The following is a 9173-nucleotide window of genomic DNA, read 5'->3' as shown; positions in this document are numbered from 1 at the left end:
GTTGGGCACATCCTCGTTGATTCTGCTCAAGTGGGAGTTGAGCCTGCCGCAATAGCCAGAGCGAAGTTGGGCTATTGTAGTACGGGTCTCCCGAGGCAGACAAAGTTCTGTCCCGTCCACGCCCGGTGGTTGTGTGTCTAGAACGGCATTAATAGGGCGGGAGTCTACATAACTTGAGACTGACTCCCTGTGAATGCCGTTCAGGGCCTGTCGGTAGGTCGACGGGTCCAGAGATTGTTTGATAAACCTCTGGATTTCGTCCGTCAGTTCGTAAAGATGCCTCCTGACGTGCCGTGGGATGGCCACGTCTGTGGCTCCCAGTAAGGAACTGCTTGCAGAGCATTATGTTATGCTCCTTTACTGGGAGCATCTGGGCCTCGTCATGAAGGTGGTGTTGAGGCGTCATCAGGAGGCATCCTGACGCAGTTCGTAATGCCGTGTTTTGGCAGGTCTGTAGCTTCATCCACTGCGTCCTGCTAGTCCCCGGCGACCATACGGGCGCTGCGTAGTTTAGAACCGGCCGGCCAATTGCCTTGTATGTTGCCAACAACGTGTCTTTATCTTTGCCCCAAGTGTTGCCGGCCAGCGACTTGGACGACATTGTTGCGGACCTGTACTTTGTTGACAATTGCGGTTGTATGCGCCGCGAAGGAGAGCAGACTGTTGAAGGTAACTCCGAGGATTTTCGGGTTATTCGCCGTCGGTATTGTTACGCCATCGACGTGAATACCCAGTGGCAGTCTGACTTCCTTCGTCCAGGTGGTGAAAAGGGTTGCCGAGGATTTCGCAGGGGATAGGGGAAGGCTCCTTGCAGTGAAGAAGCGAGAAAGTTTGGAGAGGTAACCGTTTACTTTCTAGCACAAGTCATCAATTCCATTCCCAGACGCCATGATCGAACAATCGTCAGCATACGAGTCTATATTAACACCCTCTGGTGGCTGAGGAAGCTTTGAGATGTAATAATTAAACAGTAGCGGGGACAGGACACCACCCTGTGGTACCCCGTTTAATTTTACGTGGCTTGCTAGTTTTGTCTCTGAAAATTACTGACGAGTGTCGACCACCCAGGTAATTCGCCGACCACCGTTTGAGTCCCTGTGGGAGTGAGGAGGCCTCTATATCTTCTAGTAGCGTTGAATGACTGACAGTGTCGAACGCCTTGGACAGGTCCAACGCTACTAGAATAGTTCTCTCACAGGGGCGGTTTCGGTTTAGGCCACGAGTTATCTGAGTATTTATGGCGTTAAGTGCTGTTGTTGTGCTATGCACACACCCATGTTGATGCTTCGCTGGGGTCAGGTGGTTCGTAAAACACGGGAGCAGCAGGGCCTCGAGTGTCTTCGCTACGGGGGAAAGGAGAGTTATCGGTCTGGTCACTCGACGTTTGCCTTTATCCACCGGAGGATGCAGAATGAACCGCCGGTTAAAATAGCTCGCGCATCTCTCAGCGTCCGACGAAGCCTGGTCACCAAAGTCTATCTCGACTCTGTCGTCGCGCTTTGTCGGGTTGGACAACGACCTCACGGTTGAACAAAGCTTGCTCACACCAGAGGCGAAGTTGCAAGTCTTCAGATGCTCTTTCCATTTCTTCGGCTTATGTACGTTCACATGTTGCCGAATCTCCGAATTGAGATCCCTAATACGGGGATTTCCGGGATCGGCCTGACGAAGGTTGTCGCGCTCATCAGCTAGAACAGCCGCTTCGGCAGGAAAATTCGGACGTGGATCCTTAATACATCCTGCTGAAATTAAGCGAGCTGCAGCAGCGGTGACAACCCTGCGGAACTTACGTTCACCTACATGAACGTCGGTTGTATGGGTAGTGCAGTGAAGGCGCCCTCAGTAACATCTGTGAAGCCTTTCCAGTCAGCTTTGGAAAAGTTGACATAAGTCCGGTGATCCACGGAAGCAAAGTCGGCAGGTTTATCAATCGAGATGACTATGGGCAGATGGTCTGATGCTAGAGTCAGCATAGGTCGGCAAGATACGCTGTTTATCAGACCAGCGCTGACAATTGTTAGATCTAGCGAGCTGCAGCAGCTGCTCATAATCCTGGTGGGTGCGTCGTAGTTCATTGTGCAGAATGTCGATCGTCAATCTGCTCAGCCAGATGTATTCCCCTACGATCATTTGACAGGCTTGAGTGCCAGAGATCGTGGTGCGCGTTAAAGTCACCAACTACCATACGGTTTTCACCTCTGAGTAGCGCACCTATTTCAGGGTGATTTCCTGCCGGGCAGCTGGTGACAGGGGGTATGTATACGTTAAATATTTCGAGCTCAACATCGCCTGACCGGATAGCAGTACCCTGACATTCTAGGATGGTATCCCTGCGGTCGATGTCAGCTTCAATGAGACGATACTGCACGGTGTGGTGCGTGATGAACGCTAAACCTCCACCATTATCTCGCTCGCTATCTCGACGGTGCACGTTGTATCCGGCGCAATTCAACAGGGTTGAATTGCCGTGCAACTTCGTCTCTTGGACCGCAGCTATTAATAATCCGTGCCTTCCCATAAAGACCGTGAGCCCTCGATCTTGCTCTGGAGTCCGTTACAGTTAAATTGTAGCCCCTTTGTGTGCTGTGGTATTAAAGAGGGTTGTTGCCTGCCGGCCCCCTGCTGTACGTGCTGCAAAAGGGGGTGCTACCTTGTGGTGGTGGTTGGCGGCGTCGCGGGGGAGGGATGCGACGGGGCAGCACAGCAGGGGCCCACATAGTCACTCGTCCAATCTCGCGTGTTGCGAAGTCCTGAGCATGCCCTAAAGTGGTACCAGCCGAGGCAAGAGTTGCACCTGACTGATGTCACGTTACGGTATATTCTGGACTGACAAACAGAGCAGATTGTCGGAGGTACTAGGAGTTGGCGGCGGCGGTGTGTGGGTGCTATTGTGTTTGTTTGTGTGTCTATTGTTGTGTTGTGGTGGGGTATGGGTGTGTTGATTGTGTGCTGCCCAGGCGGGTGGTGGTTTGCCGTGGAGGCGGTCCGGTTCGCACAGCATGGGGCCACGAACGACGTGGTCCATTGCCGGTGCGTACGCAGGCCCGAGCAGTTACGGACGTGACTCCACCCGTCACAGGCATTGCACCTGACCGAGGTGGAGTTTGTATGCAGTCGTCTCTGGCATACGCAGCAGGTGTAGATTTCTGGCCCTGGGTATGACTCTATGCCAGCCCTGAGCAGAAGGGTGTGGAGAAGGTGTAGCCCTAGGATCAAGCAACGTTTGATGGATTTCGCCGACCTAAACGGGGTTAGATCGCTGAAACAACAACCCTTGGTCGGGTAAAACCCGAGTCATTCCGGTACGTAGAACCGGCTGTCGTGGGAATGAGACCAATCAGTCTCCTTGTGCTCTAGATTTAACTGTGATCTGTCCTCGATATCATCTTGGGCTTTAAAAAATGAGCTTTGTCTGAACAGTGATAAATCCTATGTGTTACCCATTTCTAAACTTCGCGTCGCCTTTTCTGCCATACCTAGCTTATATATAAATAATAAGTGTCTTAAATTTGTGTCTAAAGTGACGAATCTTGGTTTTGTAATCAACTCTAGTCTTTCCTGTGATGATCACGTGAATTTCGTAATTAGCAAAGTATTCATCACTCTTCGTAATTTAAGAATGTCTGCATCCTTTACGCCGGTCGACATCAGGAGCAAACTTGCAATACAACTGATTTTGCCAATAATCTGGTATCCTGAATGTATTTACAGCAAGCTTAGCTCTCAATCTGCCCACAAAATTGAAGTAGTTTTCAATCACGTAACACGATATGTATTTGGTTTGGCTAAATTTGATCACATTTCTAGTTGGAGATCTCGCCTATTGGACTGTGAGATATCTGAGTACTTGAAAGCAAGGAATTGTATTTTTCTTTTCCGTTTAATGTCGGATAAGCTACCTAGCTATCTGTATAATAAGCTAACCTTTCCAAAATCTGCCCGTATTAGCGACTTAATTGTACCTAGCTTTAATTATCTTAACTCTGCAAGACTATTTTTTGTCAACGCCACGCGTTTATGGAATTCTATTCCACCTGCTACTCGCTCCAGCTTAAACAAGGGCAACTTTAGGAATGTGTAGTTTTCGTACTTTCGTCAATAAGTTTTTGTACTCTGAGTTTCGCTATCTGCTAGGTTTATCATATGTGATGTATTTATCTACACATGTTTACGTTTGCGTCGTTGAGTTTTTACTTAAGTAATAATGTTAGTTTTTAGTCTTAGAACTAGTTGCATTTTTCTTTTTCTTTTATTTATTTATTTTATTTTTTACTTATTGTTTTCCTTTTGTTGCTGTTTGTTTGTGCTTTATAATTACTGTTGTACTGTAAAAGAGCTTTAAGATCTTATTGCACTAATGAATTTGTTTAATAAATGAAATTAAATGAAAATTATGGTCTATTCATTTGGCAGCAGTTAGACCACCGTACACCGGTAATCCCAAAATCATCAATAGTTGTGTTATCGTCTCGCCCTGAAATTTTGGTCCGAGCACATGCATTTCAAAGGAGATCTGCATACTTGTCGTTATCGGCTAGTTATCGGCAAATCGTAGAAGGTGCAGAAACGGATAAGTACGGCACTGTCGTTTGCTAATCGTTGTGCACACATTGTTTGTTTACATTTTATGGGGAAAAATTAGTGAAAAAGTTAATATTTGCGTTAAAATTGAATAAAAGTTAGTATTTTTTTGCATAAAATCTGTGGAAATTATTAAAAAGTGGATAATTGTATTAAAATTCAATAAATGTGAGCGTTTTAACCATAAAATATGAGAAATTGTAAAAAGTCTGTGTGCATGCACAAACACATTTCAGGAAAAGAAAAGAAGAGATATTACTGAAAAATGATGTCTAGAATTGTTGCAGCACAGTCTATATTTTAAAAATTGCAGGTTTTTGTAAATATTTCGCGAAAACATCCACCAGAAAAACAGAAAATACCTGCTCCAAGTGAATTTTTAGACGCCAAATGAATTGAAATATCACGACCGAGTGTGCGAAAGTGTAGTCGTCATGTAATCGTTGCATCATGATTGTGCCGATGAAGCAACTATGATTGGACGACCAATTTGCAGAAATCCTAAGTCAACCTCATTATTGTCACCATCCCATTTGGAAACGAGCTACCAACAACAGTTTATCGAGATTCCTGTTTGGACCGACAAGAAAAGGTCAAGCAAATCAAGGTGAACGTCGGTTGGTGTGGGGAGAGCAGCGAAGGTGTTTTCAGTAAATTCCGCGAAGGCTATCCAATCAGCTTTGGAGAAGTTGATATAGGTTCGGTGCTCCGCGAAAGCAAAGTCGCTTGTAGCGCTGACTATTGTTATGTCTGGCGAGCTGCAGCAGCTGCCCATAATCCTGGTGGGTGCGTCGTCGTTCATTGTTCAGAATGTCGAATCGTCTATCTGTTCAGCCAAATCGGTTCTCCTACGATCGTTAGACAGGCTTGAGTGCCAAAGATCGTGGTGCGCATTAAAGTCACCTACTACCATTCGGTTTTCACCTCTGAGGAGCGCACCTATATCAGGGTGATATCCTGCCTGGCAGCAGGTGACAGGGGGTATATAAACGTTGAACATTTCGAGCTCCACATCGGCTGACCGGATAGCAATGCCCTGACATTCTAGGGTGGTATCCCTGCGGTCGATGTCTGCTTCGATAAGACGATACTGCACGGTGTGGTGCGTGATCAACGTTAAGTCACCACCATTATCTCGCTCGCGATCCCGACGGTGCTCGTTGTACCCGGCACAATTCAACAATGTCTCTTGGACCGCAGTTATCAGTATACCATGCCTTCCCATAAAGACGGTTATCACCTCGATCTTGCTCTGACGCCCGTTGCAGTTAAATTGAGGGAGCTTCATATGGTTCGGGAGACGTGTGGTAATGCGGGGTGTGAGAGATGTGCGTGGCCGTGACGCCATTGGCTGTGTGCGCTGCTGAGGTGGTTGCCGCCCTGTGGTGGTGGCGGGTGGCGTCGCGGTTGAGGTTGGCGAACGTGCTGCGCAGCACGGGCCCCCGAAGTTCCTCGTCCAGTCTCGGGTGGTGCGCAGACCTGCACATGCCCTAAAGTGGCACCAGCCAAGGCAGGTGTTGCGCTTGACTAATGTCACATTACGCAATATCGTGGTCTGACATACCGTACAGATTGTAGGAGGAACCAAGAGTTGTTGGCGGCGGCGTGTGGGTGGTGGTGCGGTTGAGTGTGTTCTGTGGTCTGTCGCGGTTGTGGTGTGGTCTATTGTGTTATGTTGTTGTGCTGTGGTGTTTGTGTGGGACTGCTCAGGTGGAATGGGGTTAGCCGTGGAGGCTGCTCTGTTTAAGCAGCAGGGGCCACAAACGACTTGGTCCACTGCCGATGTGTCCGTAGTCCTGAGCAGACTCTGAGATGACTCCACCCCTCGCAAGCATTGCACTTGACTGAGGTGGAGTGGAGGTGTAGTCGTCTCTGGCATACACAGCAGGTGTAGGTTTCTGGCCCTGGGTTTGACTCGATGCCAGCCCTGAGCAGAAGAAAACGTAGCGAATGTAGCCCCATGGACGAACAACTTCTGAGATACTTCACCAACCTAAACGGGGTTAGATCGCCGAAACAACAGCCCTTGGTCAGGTAAAACCCCGAGTCATTCCGGTACGTAGAACCGGCTGTCGTGGGAATGGGTGCGTCCAAGTACAGGTGGTGTTGGCGCAGCGGATGCCGATTTAACTTACTCCTTACCATGCGGATAGGATGCAGATAGATTGCACTGGTCGCCGAGATTTTCGTATGTGATTTCCACAAGTATCTTCAATCCGATCACTGTCCTTTGTTAGCCTGCCGGGGACCTGCAAACATAAGCATTACGGACGTAAGAAAGGAGTATTTGAACAAGTGCAAATGCCTTTGTGCTGTGTTCTTACACATATGTGTGTACCAACTCACAAACGCCCACAGGCCATTAGTTTATACATACAAGGCAAGACACTTGATTTATATTTTTAAATTTTTTTAAGCATTTGCATGCGGGTGATACAAAGTATGTCACAACTTACCGGCAGTCTTAAGCACCTGTATTCCTCAGGGTCTGTACTGCTTGTACTGTCACTCCACAAAACTGGTATCGCGTTTCTTTCTATATATATTTTTCTAATAGCCGCGCACTTACAGAAGACTCCACGCACCTTACACTTAACGTCACTTTGATAATGACCCGTTGGCCTTCTCATGCGCCTTTTATAGACGATCAAGCGGAGAAAGCCTCTCTTGCCTCATACCTACTTTCCTACTTTCACTCATACCCAAAGGTCCCATTTCAAATATACACATACACACGCACACACTCATACTGCACTATGCCCACCATATTATCCACTACTTCCGACCCACTGCTTCCGATTTATTGTTGCTAATGCCTCAGCAACATCATGGCCGCCGTATATACATGCATACCTGTATTGGCAACACTTCCGCTTAAGCAACTGCTGGCGCTACAGTATTTACCCAGCAAATACAGTTTTTTTTTACTTTTTTCAACTTTGGTGAGGTTTTTACGCACTATTTTATAAGAAAATCATACTAGTCCTAAATTGATTGTAAAACTTAATTTAATAACGAGTAAAACGAGTGTTTATTTTCAAAAATCGGATGAAAGTTTACTGAGTACTTAAACTTTTTATGAAAACAAAATTTTTGCAAAAATATAATTTTTGACTATACCACTCAAAAATGTTTTCTTGACCGTCTTTTTCTTAACTAAGCATGATCAGTTTCTCGTTTTGGAATATTCTGAAATCATTTTTATACCCAAGCGCACTTGTACGCAAGGGTATTATAGCTTTGTTCACATAACGGTTGTTTGTAACAGCCAAAACGAATCGAGATAGATTTAGACAAATGTATACATAAATGATCAGAATGAAAAAAGAAATCGATTAAGCCGTGACTGTCTGTACGTCCGTCTGTACACACGATAACTCGAGTAAAAATTGAGATATCTTAACGGAACTTGGTATGTGTACTTCTTTTTAGCGTATGTCGGATGGTATTGAAAATGGGCATATTAAAAAACGTTTTTTAATTGTAGCCATTTCTTGGTGAAAGTGTTCCCCTTCTTCTATGTGGGAAGAAATCCAAATGGAAATGGATTTTTAAGGACATGTTAAAACCCATTCCACCGTAAGTATTCAAAAATTCGTTAACAACCGTGACATAGTCGTCGCTTCTGTGGCTTCCAAAGAAATTATTGCATACCGCTACAAAACACTTCCATGCACGTTTTCTACAGAGCTTAGCTTGTTCAGAAAGCCCACTTCGCTCATAATTTTACGAATTTGAGGTCCTATGAAAATACCTGAAATTCATAAAAAGAGACAAAACCGGTGAAAAAGTATTAGATGAGAGAATAAAAAATTAATACCTCCTTTTATTTTGGCTTCACTAAATTTTGGGAACACAACTTTACAATTAGGGGTATTCTCGGAGTCTTGCAAAGCCCTTGCACGGTGCATGGATTGCACGAAAAAAAACCTGATTTCCTATGGGACCACTTTGCTGGGACCACTTTGCAAACCGTGCAATCCCTGTACCGTGCAAGGGCTTTGAAACTATAGGGGTTTCATATATCCCACGTTTAAACCAGTGATGGGCACCATAACACTATCACATTTTGAGCATGAGAGCGGACGACTCGGCCATTCAGTCGATTACTTCAGTTGAAACGAGGTGGTTGTGCGCGCACGATACTGGAATTCAAGAAAAACGCAAGAGCAACTCCTAATTTTCGCGCTGTGAAGCGTGCAGACAACGCAACATGCCTCGGCAACAGCTTATGCGAGACTGATTCATTGGTTGAATTGCGTTTTTTTCGGCAATATAATGTGTTAGCATATATGTACCTGTTAAAAGCGTAGTTGAGCTGTACGCGTGATACGAAATGCCCACTACTGGTTTAAACGCAGTGGTGGTAGGACAACATTTTGAGCTTTGGCCAATGGGTCGTTTAAAACGTTTCTCCAGCCTATTTGATCCGGCTCTCGGAATTGCCATACTTTGCGATCATAGAAAACGTCAAATTAAAAAAGGGTCAAGAAAACAATTTTTGAGTTGTATAGCCAAAAATAATATTTTTGCAAAAATTTTGTTTTCATAAAAAGTTTAATGACTCAGTAAACTTTCATCCGACTTTAGAA

The 9173-nt window shown here is 45.7% G+C and overlaps 1 protein-coding gene across 3 annotated transcripts in view; it reads right to left on the bottom strand.

Annotated features, from left to right (window-relative positions):
- LOC118738635 (transcriptional repressor p66-alpha) overlaps positions 1-9173 on the bottom strand; it is a 396748-nt gene that overhangs the window by 382666 nt on the left and 4909 nt on the right. The gene's annotated exons all lie outside the window — the stretch shown is intronic.

Source organism: Rhagoletis pomonella, unplaced genomic scaffold (assembly GCF_013731165.1).
Source record: "Rhagoletis pomonella isolate Grant_MI unplaced genomic scaffold, Rhpom_1.0 Rhpom_scaffold_00005, whole genome shotgun sequence".
Lineage (NCBI taxonomy): Eukaryota > Metazoa > Arthropoda > Insecta > Diptera > Tephritidae > Rhagoletis > Rhagoletis pomonella.
Note: the sequence above shows the minus strand (reverse complement) of the source record. Positions and strands in the feature narration are given on the sequence as shown.